Source organism: Ixodes scapularis, unplaced genomic scaffold (genome assembly GCF_016920785.2).
Source record: "Ixodes scapularis isolate PalLabHiFi unplaced genomic scaffold, ASM1692078v2 PGA_scaffold44__24_contigs__length_19508400, whole genome shotgun sequence".
Classification (NCBI taxonomy): Eukaryota; Metazoa; Arthropoda; class Arachnida; order Ixodida; family Ixodidae; genus Ixodes; species Ixodes scapularis.
Window position 1 is genome coordinate 8,216,666 of NW_024609873.1, and position 13,545 is coordinate 8,230,210.

Genomic DNA, 13,545 nt, shown 5'->3' on the forward strand with positions numbered 1-13,545 from the left:
ATCCCTACTTTTAGTACAGCGGAAAAAGAACGCAAACGTGAAGACTTGTAGCGCCATCTAGATGTGCTCCTGTAAACTGCTTCAAACAATCCAAGGCGGGTATTCGGTCAAGCCAATCCAAAGCCCCGATTCTCCTCGCTTTGTTACGAAAGTGCGTGTTTCCGTGTGCCTGTTCTGTACGCTTTTGTCTTTTTTTTTTTTTTTTTTTGTACTGACTGCACGGTAAACATCTTTTTGGGTTCGGCCGCGTCGCCAACGTTCTTGGCTATCGACACCCATCTTTGTGGGTGCTCGAAGAGGTTCGTCGCGTTGACTTCTTTGAGGAGGTTGATGTCATCTTCAATGGTAAAGCGAACCCGTACAATGCGCTTAGCACTTCCGCTGGTTTGCCTCACCGCCGCCATTTTTCAAACTGGACTAGTCTCGCGCTCTCCCGTGCGCGACGAGAGCAACAAGATGGCACGCAGGGGACCGCTACGTACGTTCGCAAAAATCGATAGCGAGCGTACGTACGCAAGGCTCGCCGCAGTAGGTACGTATAGCGCATGCGCAGTGTGGAGGACGCAACGTTAAAGGGGCGGTGCAACGATTTTATAATTAAAAGAATTTGCATCTCGTCATTTTTACGTTGTTTATCGTGTCCCGGAGAATAGAGAAAACACTTCCCTCATTAAAAATGTCGCGATTCCGCTGCATAATCGCAAAGCAAAAGTCGAGCTTTTTCCCCCCACCTGCAGCCCCAAGTGGCAGCCGAAGGAACTACGTCGGAAAGATTACGTGACCTCGCTCGGCTCTAAGCTGCAGCATAGCACCGGCTAATGTACGCAGAGAGAGGTAGGGGAAGCGTCCTCCGAGATAGCACACGGGAAGCTACACGGCACTCCGAATGACGTCGCTGGGGGTGCGACCAGGTGTGACCCTGAAGACTGGGAGTGAGTTGAGGGGTGCCCGAAATGCCAATCTTTATCTTTTTTTTTTACGCAACAACTAGGACACGCAGGCGAAATCGGTTTTCTGTTCTTTACTTCAGAAGTGTCAGGGGGCAACTTTCAGAAATCTTTGACCGAAGTCCGAAAATCGTTGCACCGCCCCTTTAACGTTAACGTATGGGGTATGCGTTTGCTCCTATACGTATTATTAAAACTCTCTATTACCCGCAAAGCACGACAATGTGCCTGGTGTAATTGTCCGGTTCACCAGGCAAGCCACGAGGGAGCGGTGATTGAATAACAGAAAAAAAACTGTTTGGGACAGAGCCTAAAGTTTTTATCATGGAAAACATGACGAAGCAAAACAGAGCGCTCTTTTTGGCGGCAAAAGAGTGGGACAAAAGGACTGGTTTTCGTCATGTCTGGCATCGAAACGGAAGCGTTCTAGTACAAAAACAAGATCGCGAACGTGCTATTGTCGTAAGAAGCGAAGACGATCTGTTGAGGCTAGAATAAGTAGTGCTGTCGTTCTTTTCCAGTTGTTTTTAAACTTGTTTCTTTTTTGTTTTTATGGAAACTGCAACTCCATTACGTCCGAATGAACTAAAACGCAAACTTGATCTAGAATGCAATTCTCATTTAAAGTGCTTCTGTTTAAATACGCAGTCAGCAGTGAATAAAACGACTGACCTTGAATTACTCTTCGATCAGTTCGGTGCTCTCTTTGATACAGTCATGTTTACTGAGACCTGGTATACTGATAATTCAGATGTTTTCCGCTTACCGTAATATGACCAGTATGTTTTAAATCTCACATCGAAACGCGGGGAGGATTGGCTGTTCTGGTTAAAGACGGTATCGATTGTAATCTTTTGAGTGACTATTCATTTATCACGAAAGATGTCGAGGTGTTGGGTCTACGAAATAATCGGAATATTTTTGCTGTTTTCTACCACCGACCAGATGGTAATGCACATGTTTCTGCCTTTTATGAATTTTTTTAAATATTTTTGGAGTATGAAAATGAAAATCAATATAACGTCATTTGCGGCGGTGATTTCGACACGTTTTCGGATAGTGTCTCGCAGAGAGAAATGGAGAGTCTTATTAGTATGAATGGGTGTGTCAATACAATTACAAACCCCACAAGAGGCACTTTACACTCCACAACTGTTTCAGACTTATTTATCACGAACTTTCATATAGATCAAATTAAGAGCGGAGTACTTAGTTGTATCCCGAGTGACCATCTTCCAATATTTTTATGCGTTAAAGTTCAAGTGTCTCGAAAGACGGTAGAAAATCAACCAATTGTTTAATTGTTTTCCAAAATACAGATATAAACAGCCTCGAGGCCTTTAGACGGGACATCGCCTCTACCATTTGGAATGCAATTCTTTTCGAAGATACTGTCGATGGCGCTTATAACGTATTTCTTGAGCAAATACTTAAGCTATATAAGCATCACTTCCCACATAAAATTAAGAATATATCAAAAAAGATCCGTAAACCGTGGGTAACCTTCGATTAAGTTCGTAAAATTCGTAAGAAAGACATACTTTATAAACGGCTCCTTTAAACACGTGACCCCGATGCACTTAAAACATTCAAAACCTATCGTAACTAAAGAGCTAAGAAATGCAAAAAAAAAGGTTACTACTCCTCTCTTTTTTCTTCCGCGAATGGACGCACTGACGTAATGTGGAAGTACATAGGTTCTTTGGTGAAAGATGCTCCTTCGTCAACTGCCGTTGAAACGCTAGTGTATAACGGAGTTCCATTAAGCGGCGAACAGCTCTCCAATCTGTTTAACGACCATTTTGTAAATATAACCGTCCATACCGATGGTACCGACGCTTGCAGGTACATGTGCCGTAGAAACTGTAGCTCAATTTTTTTTTTAGAACCAACTACTGCCTCAGAAATAATTAACTTGATTATGCACTTAAAAAATACTAGTAGCTGCGACGCTGATGGTATGCAGATACGTCCAATTAAGTATGTTGTTGATATAATTGCCCTCGTCTTAAATCATATTTTTAATCTCTCCTTAGCGTCTGGTGTATTGCCAAGAAGGATGCAAGTATCGAAAGTAACCGTTCTGTACAAAAAAGGGGATAAGAATGAGTTGGGGAACTACAGGCCCATTTCTGTACTGCCCGTTTTTTCTAAAGCGTTAGAAAAAATAATTCATTGCCGTTTGGTAGACTTTTCAAATAAACATGACTTTGTTACTTCCTCGCAGTTTGGTTTTAAAAATAATTGATCAACTAAAACAGCCTTACTTAGTCAGAAAGAATTTATATTAAAAATCTTTGAAAATAAAAACTTGGTTCTCGGGGTGTTTTTAGACTTTTCCAAGGCGTTCGATTGTATTAGTCATAAGGTCCTATTTAAAAACCTTGAAGTTTACGGTATCCGTCGGCAGGCGCTATTACTTCTGCTTGGGAGAAGGGCGTGTTGGTTTAAGTCATGGATGAAGAAAGAATGAAACAATTAAACAGGGACAACACAACCACATCATCAAATATGTGGTTGTATTGTCCCTGTTTAATTGTTTTATTCTCTCTTCACCCATGACTTCTTCATCGAGCATCGACAGCAATATGTTTCCATCAATGATAATTCCTCCACTATTAAGCCTATTACGTCAGGCGTCCCACAGGGTAGTGTACTAGGGCCATTCCTTTTTAACATGTACATAAATGATAGAATTAACGTCAATAAGGAGGCAAAATTTGTAATGTATGCTGATGATGGACGCATATCTTTTTCCTCCGAAACCGCTAATGAGCTAATCGATATGGCTAACTTAACTTTCTCTAGAATTAAATCTTGGGGTGATAATAACTCGTTGACAGTAAATAGTGGTAAAACAAAAGCTGTTATTTTTCGTCCAAAAAATAAACGTGTGGTGGTGTCTAAGCTTCTCCGTTTTAACTCGTCTCAAATTGAAATAGTCAGTTGTTTTAAAACTCTCGGAGTACTTTTTATTGAAAATGTCTTGGGATAGCCATATAATCTATATTATTCCAAAACTAGCTCGCGTGGTAGGAATTGTGAATTGCTACCGTCACATATTGCCAACAAATGTGAAACTCTTGATCAATTAACTCCTTGTTTTACTCCCACTTAGCCTACTTCTACCTCGTTTGGGGTACATCAACGTTAGCTAATATTGAAAAACTGTTCATGCGACAAAATAAAATACTCAGAGGTATAGGTAATGTACCTTTTGATTTTCACACTGTTGAATTATTTAGAACCTATAGGATAATTGATGTTCACAAATTGTATTCATATCGACTTTGTACCAGTTTTAAGAGTGAAAGAATAAAGGGTACATGTTTCTTAGAAAATCTTGCACTGTTGGAGGAAAATTCACCAATGTATTCTACTCGTCACGCGGAGAAGTGGAAGATGGTTACTCGGCGAACGAACTACGGCTCTCAGATGCTTCAATTTACTCTTCCAAATTTGTTAAATACTTTTTGCAGTAGTAATGTTTCCCTTGAAAACTTGACTTTCAAAGACTTGCGTGGATATTTTTGTACATGATGCATTATTTTCATAAAACGTTATTTGTCTTGTTTTGTTTTTCTGTTAACAATACCTTCAGCTGCTACCTGATGTGATTTTCAGCTTTGTTTCCGTTGACCACTGTGAGGGGAACGAGGACCAGTCAAGCTGCATATCGCAGCTTTTTTCCTCGGGATCCCCCATCAAGATTAATATTAATGGAAATAAAGATTTTTTTTTTTTAGTTACCTCAACTAACTATATTTTCTGACTCTCCGAACTTTACCCTTTCCGGTATGCCATAATTTAGTATCGCGAAATTCATCATAGGTATTGTGAAATCGGCAAATGAAAATGATGCAAAAACCAACATTCAAATATACCCGCACTTTTCAGTGCCGTGACGTCAGTAGCGGGCAGGCTTGCCAGTCGAACAAGCAGTCTAAAAAATACAATATGTGAATCATTTGTTCCGTGCTGGAGCGCGGGTACCGGAGCAAGCTTTCAAAGCATTCACTTAATACCATGAAGCTGCTTGGAACCAGTTGGAAAACGTGTCTGCAGTCCTTTACTGACGTCATTTTCCCGTTGTTGCCAGTAGAGACTTTCAATTCGAAAAACACTGTGAGGACCAAAATTGTAAATTCAATAACTTTATGAAAAAAAGTTATCCCCGAAGAAGCCGAACTTAATGAGGCGCATAGTAAACTTTTGCATACGTGGGAGGCTAAGAACGAACTGCAGAGGAGGCTCAGTAAGCAAAAACATAATCGCAGCTTGCGTAGAAGAATAGCTTCGTTAAGCAGGTTCATTGAGGGCACGGTGATTGAGGGCTACGCGAACCAGCTAACCAGACAGCACTAAAACGACACGTGCGACGGGATGGAAACGCAGATGGGACTCGCTAAAACGTGGAACGTTCTTCGATACATCATATATCCCGAAGGTAGCAAAACCACTACAGAAACACAACCTCAGTGCGATGATTCATGCGTACCAGGGCTCGGAGCAAGTGTTGCTCAGAGAAGTTGGAGAGAGATAGATTAAGACTGCCCCGAAAAAGGCACTGAAGCCCTACACTGAAAAGTGAATACGGATCTCGATCAGCCCATCACGGCAGCCGAGGTTTGTGCGGCTCTGCACGAACTACAGGTGAAAGCCGCTGGCCCGACGGCAAAACTAACAGAAATGCTAGAGGACGAATCTATCGAAACACAGACCAAGTACCGTATTTTCCGGACTATAGTCCGCACCCGGTTTATAGTCCGCAGAAAAAAATTTGGGGTCAAAAATAAAAAATTTTACTTAGATAGCCCGCACCCGGTGCATAGCCCCCACCTGGTGCTTAGTCGACACGGAAATCTCATAGACGGCACACGTTTACAAATGTCTGCTTTTAAGCTCACAATAAAGCCTATAATGTGCATAAATCATCATTAACATACACTTTCGTGCACAAAATTCGTCACGTCTCGTCATAATAAACGATCTTGAAAAACATAATTCCTGTATAGTCCGCACGCGTAGATAGTCCGCACAGCCAGAAATTTCAACCTTTAAACATGTATAGTCCGCGGACTATAGCCCGGAAAATACGGTACTCAAACGTGTACTAGGAAAGATGCGATATACCGCAATAATGGAAAAAGGCTCGCGTGGTCATGATCCCGAAGCACGTGAAGAAATTACAATTGGAAAACTTGAGACCCATTGCACTAATGTCGTGTGTCGGTAAATTAATAGAACACGGGATCCTAAACAGATAACACGTCTACGCCGACGATAAAGGACTCTTCCCGCGCACTGTGATAAGTTTCAGGCCTCGATTGTCTACCCAGGATGTGATGTTGCGCCTCAATCAGATCATTGACGGTGACAAGAGCTCGTCCCTAGACACCAGGGCAATACTCAGACTGGACTTAATGAAAGCCTTCGACAACATCGGCCACGAGGCCGTCTTAGATAACTTACGAAATTGGAGGTGGGTCATAGAACGTACAACCACGTGAAGAACTTCCTTTCTGGCAGGACAGCTCAGATAATTGTCGGTGGGGTCCGATCGGGCGATCTGGAGTTGGGAGGCAGAGGAACGTAGGAAGGCTCCTCTGACCCTTCCTCTTCAGCGTCGCCATGGTCGGACTTCCCGAAGCACTACATGACATAGAAGGCTTGAACTACAGTCTTTACGCTGATGACATCCCTCTCTGGGTCACCGCGGAGATAATGATGGTCACATTCAGGACACCCTTTAGACAGCGATCGATGCGGTAGAGAATTGCGTGATGCCGAGGGAACTCGTGTATGTAGGAAGCATTACGCATCAGCCAGCATGGAGATTCGAACGAATGATTTTTTATTCCGCGCGCTCCGCGCTCGTGCTCAAAACGCGGCACCGCTGGGAGACGTGGCGCCATCTATCGCTAGTTACTACATCTCTTTTCTCTGGAAAAGTCAGCGTAGAGCGTCACCATCAACATGGTTGGGGTATCGTTGTGGTGGCCTTCTTTTCCTTGTTCCTCTTCGCGGCCGCGGTCCCGGGTGAGGCTGACTCTGGTTAAAGTCACTGGGACTCTGTTCCGTGCAGGCTGTGTCTTTCCCCGTGGAGGTCAGCTCTCGTCGAGAATCCGTCGCCGTTCGTAAGTGTTCACGGGTTCTTCGGTGGACCCGACCCCCTGGGGTTAAAATGTCGTAGGACCTCGGCACTGGATGTCCCACGACTATGGCAGGTGACCATGTGCGCCGCAGGGTGTTGTAGACGGTGACTGTAGAACCCGTGTCAATGTCTGGCAGTGTTCTTGAGCTTCTATCGTAGTTCGCCTTTTGTTGCTGCCTTATTTCTGTGAGACGACGTGTGACAGCCTTGGGTGGCACAACAGCCGGCAGGTAATGTTCCGATCGCGCAGGTAACAGTGTTCTTGTGTGTCGGCTCATCAGTCTCTGTACTGGCGATTGGAGGACATCGTCTCGTGGAGTGTTGCGCCACTCAAGGAGGGAGCGGTAAAACTCTTCAGTGTTGGCACTCTTTCGCAAGAGTTGTTTGGCCTGTCTCACGGCTCGTTCAGAAATGCCATTTGATCGAGGGTGGTAAGGGCTTGATGTAACTTGTTCTATCTTCAGGTTTTCTAAGAACTGCTTGAACTCCTGGCTGCCAAATGGTGGGCCATTGTCGCTTATAAGTTTCAACGGCAGTCCATGTGTTGCGAATACCTTAAGGCAGAACTCTTTGACTTTGGAAGCTGTGGTACTTTTCATTTCTTCTACCTCAAAATAAAATGAGTAAAAATCCACCAGGATTATGTAGTCTTTTCCTTCATGAGTGAAGAAATCGGTCCCGACCAACTGCCAAGGAAGCGTTGGCAGTGCGTGGCTGAGGAGTGGCATCTCGGAGTTTCTTGATTTGTACTTCTCGCATTTGCTGCATTAGTCATGTTCGCGGTCAATGTCAGCGTTGATTCCGGGCCAGAACAAAATTTCTCGGGCTCTTCTCTTCATTTTGTCTTTGCCCGCGTGTGCCGTGTGGAGCAAGTTGAGAATCTTGGATCTGATGGCCGTTGGAATTATTATCTTGTTTGACCGCAGCACAAGGCCGTCTTCCTCGTGGATCTCCTCTCTGTAGGACCAGAATGGCCTTCCGAGTTGAGGAACTTGCTCTTTCTGCTCGGGCCATGACGTCTGTGCATACTCGCGCAGTAGACGCATCTGGACATCGGCTGCAGTTGCGTCTCTTATTTCATTTAGCCGATCTTGTGTGACAGATATGTGCTCCAGTGAATTGACTTGAAATTTCTCTTCTTCTTGCATTGTTTCCTTCGTGGGAAACCGTGACAGTGCGTCCGCTAACTGCAAGTCTTTTCCAGGTATGAATTTTACTTCCAATGAGTATCTTTGGAAAGCCATCTTCATCCGCTGCAGTCTCATCGGGCACTGATGCAACGGTTTCATGAAAATAGCCTGTAACGGCCTGTGGTCGGATTCTACTGTTGGGTGATTCCACGTCAGTTCATGCAATGATGGTCCGGGTCATAATTTAGATATTTTTGTTAAAAATATATATGAAAGCCATGTTCTTGGGAGGAACATTCAGCTAGATATGAACGCCGTAACAATTTTTTTCGCAGAGATATAAAATAGAGAAGCTTGAGGCGTGGAAATTGAGAAGATTTCACAATGCTACTTTGCACGGTCGTCATTTCCTTATCGAACCTTTCACGGCACCATACCTTTTTTAATAGGTTTTACAAAGGTTATACAACACATACATAAAAAATTAAAAATATCCATAAAATATTTCAATGCAAACAAAAATATCAAACATGGCACAAAAACGCGTTTTAGAGACATGTTCACAATTTTTTTGCAAATAAACCATCTTTTATGATACTTCACAAAACATATCAAAATGCGCGCATTTAAATATTCTTTACGAATATATAAAGATAATATGCCCACCCTTAAACATATTTTTGTTATCAACTCGGAAATTCGGCTGATTTCTCAAAATGTGGCAAGATTGGGCGTCGATATTTAAGAAACTCCATCTTTTATTTTCTTTAAACTCCCCTTGGCACTTTGCAGTGACTTGAACTAATCTGGGATGGAAAAAGATTGAGTAACATATGACCTCCAAGCGGGAAAAGCTACGACAAACCTTGGAGCGAGCCGACGTCTTCGTCATAGCGGCTTTGCCGCACAGCACCAAACGTTTGGGCGTTAGTTGTGTCATGTATTTTATATTATTAAAATTATTTTTTTATACGCGGTGAGTATTAGTGACGTGAAAAGGAACTTTGAGCTGGAATACCATTAATTAGCTTACAATTCACAGGAATAAAACGGCCCCACTCTGCAAATTCGCTACCTATGCATCATACATAAGCTTAAAACTCTCAGTTGCGCGAATGGCCATGTATACATCTGGCCTCTCGGCATATGATGACTTTCACAGATGAGTTTCCTGGATTCCTTTGACAGGTTTTACGGTGGTCCACTTTGCTTGCTTCACCGCACGAAACTCTCGAACTCGAAGACAGTTGTGAGCACTGCGCAGAGTGGTTTGACGCGTTTTGCGAAGTGCTGAAGGCATGTAGTTCCCACCAGGAACGCAAGCGATTGTACGTGCTTCTGCCACCAATCATCCTGAAGAAAACAATATTGCGTCTGGTGTCGGGTGCGACTGCCTACATGATTGATCAAACATGAAAACTGAAGCGCAAAGGTGGTGTTTGGGCAACCCCTGATCCCTACATGGGGAAAAAGGCGAATGCCGAAAACGTGAGGGTTGCAATTGAGTACTACACAGGCGACGACCTCGCATGCTCTCTTCAAAGCCCCGACAAAAAGGACGTCGTCAAAGCCATGATCAACGACATGTTCAAAGTCGTAAAAAGGGTTATGACCCGCTCTATCAAGGAAGCTTACCAGCTGTTTAGGAAGGACCATCCCCAACCCGAACTAGGCATCTCCAAATTTTATTCCCTACGACCAAAATGGGTAAAAAAAAAGTCCCGAGCACGAGGTGTGCGCATGCATATATTGCGTCAATTTTCAGTTGCTTTTAACGGCAATTACAAATGCCCCAAAGAAGACATTTACTGAAGACGACCTCAAGCGCATCTACCTCTTCTGCGCTCCACAGAACGATTGCTTTCTGCGCCGTTGCGAAAAGTACCCAAAAACGCAGAGCATCTCGCTGCAGTCGCTGCATCTCGACGAAGACGAAGAGATCTGTTTCGCGTTATGGGACGCTGGCGAACTCGTCAAAAAGGTTATGGACACTTCTGCCTTCCTGCGGCAATAGGAGAGCGAAAAGTGTATGAGGCATTCTTACATCCTTGACCTTGAACGAAGCCTGATACATGACACAAGAACCGCCTTACCAGACAAGGCAGTAATGTTCCACTTCGATTTTGCGGAAAAATGAACAGTACTCTTTCCAACCGAAGTGCAGAGTTTTCATTGAAAAAAAACTCAAGTGTCTCTCTCCACAAGTGTGGTTACGTCCACGCAAGGCACGCAAAGCTTTGCCGTTGTCACCGATGGTACACGACACATGACACAGCTCACGCTCTTCTAGCCACATAGGCCATAAAAGAGTATGTTAATGTTCATTTCCCAGTCTTTTTTGAAATAATTTTTGTATCAGACGGAGCGGCGGCGCATTTCAAGAATCGCTTCCAATTCCACGAATTGTCTCGGAAGCCGCACTCTTCGGCAAGATGGATCTTTTCAGCCACTGGACACGGAGAAAGCGCTTGTGATAAAGTAGGTGGAAGAACCAACGCTCACCAAGTTGAGATCTTCGCTCAACTCAACGATTGCCACTGCTAAAGACATTGTGGAAATGCTACGTAAAAAAGTAACAAATGTCTGCATGTTCCACTTCTGTCTGCATGTTCCACCTGTCTGTGGAACGGGTTCGAGAGTTTCGTGCGGTAAAGCAAGCAGAGTGGACCACCATAAAACCTGTGAGAGGAATCCAGGCTTCTCATCTGTGGAAGTCATCATATGCCGAGAGGCCGGATGTATACATGGCTACTCGCATAACTGAGAGTTTTAGTCTTATCTATGCATAGTTAGCGAATTCGCACAGTGGGGCCGTTTTGTTCCTGTGAATTGTAAGCTAATTAATGGTATTCCAGCTCAAAGTCCATTTTCGCGTCACTAATAGTCAGCCCTTATGAAAAAAAGAATTTTAATAATATAAAATACATGCCATAACTAACGCTCAAAACGTTTGTTGCTGTGCGGCAAAGCCGCTATGACGAAGACGTCGGCTCGCTCCGAGTGAAGGTTTGTCGTAGCTTTTCCCGCTTGGAGGTCATATGTTACTCAATCTTTTGCCATCACAGGTTAGTTCAAGTCACTGCAAAGTGCCAAGGGGAGTTTAAAGAAAATAAAAGATGGAGTTTTTTAAATATCGACGGCCAATCTTGCCACATTTTGAGAAATCAGCCGAATTTCCGCGTTGATAACAAAAATATGTTTAAGGGTGGGCATATTATCTTTATATATTCGTAAAGAATATTTAAATACGCGCATTTTGATATGTTTTGTGAAGTAGTATGAAAGATGGTTTATTTGCAAAAAAATTGTGAATATGTCTCTAAAACGCGTTTTTGTGCCATGTTTGATATTTTTGTTTGCATTGAAATATTTTATGGATATTTTTAATTTTTTGTGTATGTGTTGTATAACCTTTGTAAAACCTATTAAAAAAAAGTTATAGTGCCGTGAAAGGTTCGATAAGGAAAGGACGACTGTGCAAAGTAGCATTGTGAAATCGTCTCAATTTCCACGCTTCAAGCTTCTCTATTTTATATCTCAGCGAAAACAATTGTTACGGCGTTCATATCTAGCTGAATGTTCCTCCCAAAAACATGGCTTTCATATATATTTTTAACAAAAATATCTAAAATATGACCCGGACCATCATTGCATGAATTAACGTGGAATCACCCTGTTACGTTTGGTTGGCCGAATATGTAATGGTGGAACTTGCTGCAACCATGAACAATGGCCAGCATCTCTTTCTCGATCTGCGCATATTTCATTTGTGCGGCTGTCAAAGATCTCGATGAGTACGCTATTGGTCTTCCGTCTTGGGTGATAACGGCCCCTACTCCGTATTGGCTTGCGTCGGCTTTTCTGCAGTGTAGTAAGCCAGCACTGGTGCCTTCGTCAAAGCGTCTCGCAGGTCTTCGAAACTTCTTTGTTGATCTACCGTCCATACCCATGCAATCTCTTTTTTCAGCAGTTCTCGTAGTGGTGCCGCACGCTCGGAAAGTCGTGGTATGAAGCTCGACAAGTAGGTGATCATTCCGAGAAATGTTCGAAGTTCCTTGCGATCTTTTGGTTCATTGACCTCCAGTATGGCTTTGATTCTCTCTAGGTCAACAGCAACTCCATCTCCAGTCAGCACTTGTCCGAGGTAGCGGACTTCTGTCTTCGCGAATTGGATCTTCTTTGGGTTAAGTCGTAGATTCACTTCACGGCAGCGTTGGAGCAAGTGTCGCAGATTCTCGTCATGTTCCTGGCGAGTCTTTCCGCACACCAATATGTCGTCCATCACGACTGCTGTTCCGGTGAGTCCATCTAGTACTTCGTTCATGACACGCTGAAAAACTTCAGGTGCTGTGCTGATTCCGAAGGGCATTCTCTTAAACCTGTACCTTCCATACGGAGTACTCATGGTGCACAACTTTGAACTCTCTTCATCAAGTTCGATCTGCCAGAATCCCGAGGATGCGTCTAGCGCAGAGAACACTTTCGCTCCCGCGATTCGAACGGCAATGTCGTCCATTGTCGTCATCGGGTAGTGTTCTCTCCTCAGGGCTCGATTCAAGTCAACTGGGTCCATGCAGATGCGCACTTTGTCCTTCTTTGCGACAACTACCATGAAACTGGCCCATTCTGTCGGTTCTTTTACTTTTGTCAGAACTCTCTGGTTCCCCATTCTTTGAAGTTCGCACTTGACCTTTTCTTGCAGTGCCACAGGCACCTTCCTGGCAGGGCGAACGACGCCTTGTGAACCTGGCTTCACCTTCATGTTGTACACAAATCCCTTGACCTTTCCCAGTCCGCTGAAAACGTCTGCGTATGGTCCGGCAGGGTCACAAAGATTTGTATCTGCTGCATTTGTTTCTTCGTGTTCTCTTGACACAGTGAACAGTCAGAGCAGGAGCTCTGACTTTTGTGGCGAGTACACTGTAGTAACTAGCGATAGATGGCGCCACGTATCCCACCGCTGCCACCATGTAGGAAGCATTACGCATCAGCCAGCATGGAGATTCGAACGAATGATCTTTTATTCCGCGCGCTCCGCGCTCGTGCTCAAAACGCGGCACCGCTGGGAGACATGGCGCCATCTATCGCTAGTTACTACAGTGTACTCGCCACAAAAGTCAGAGCTCCTGCTCTATCAGCCCAAGCGAAGAGGGCGGCACCACGCTCTCAAAGTTCCTAAAATGAATTTCTTCGTGAACGACAATCTCATACCGGTCGTGTAGAGTAGCAGGATCCTCGGCTTGAGAATCCAAGCCAATGGAAAGAACCTTGAACTGTTCGCGCCTTCAAGAGCGTCCACCAGACGGACAGACAG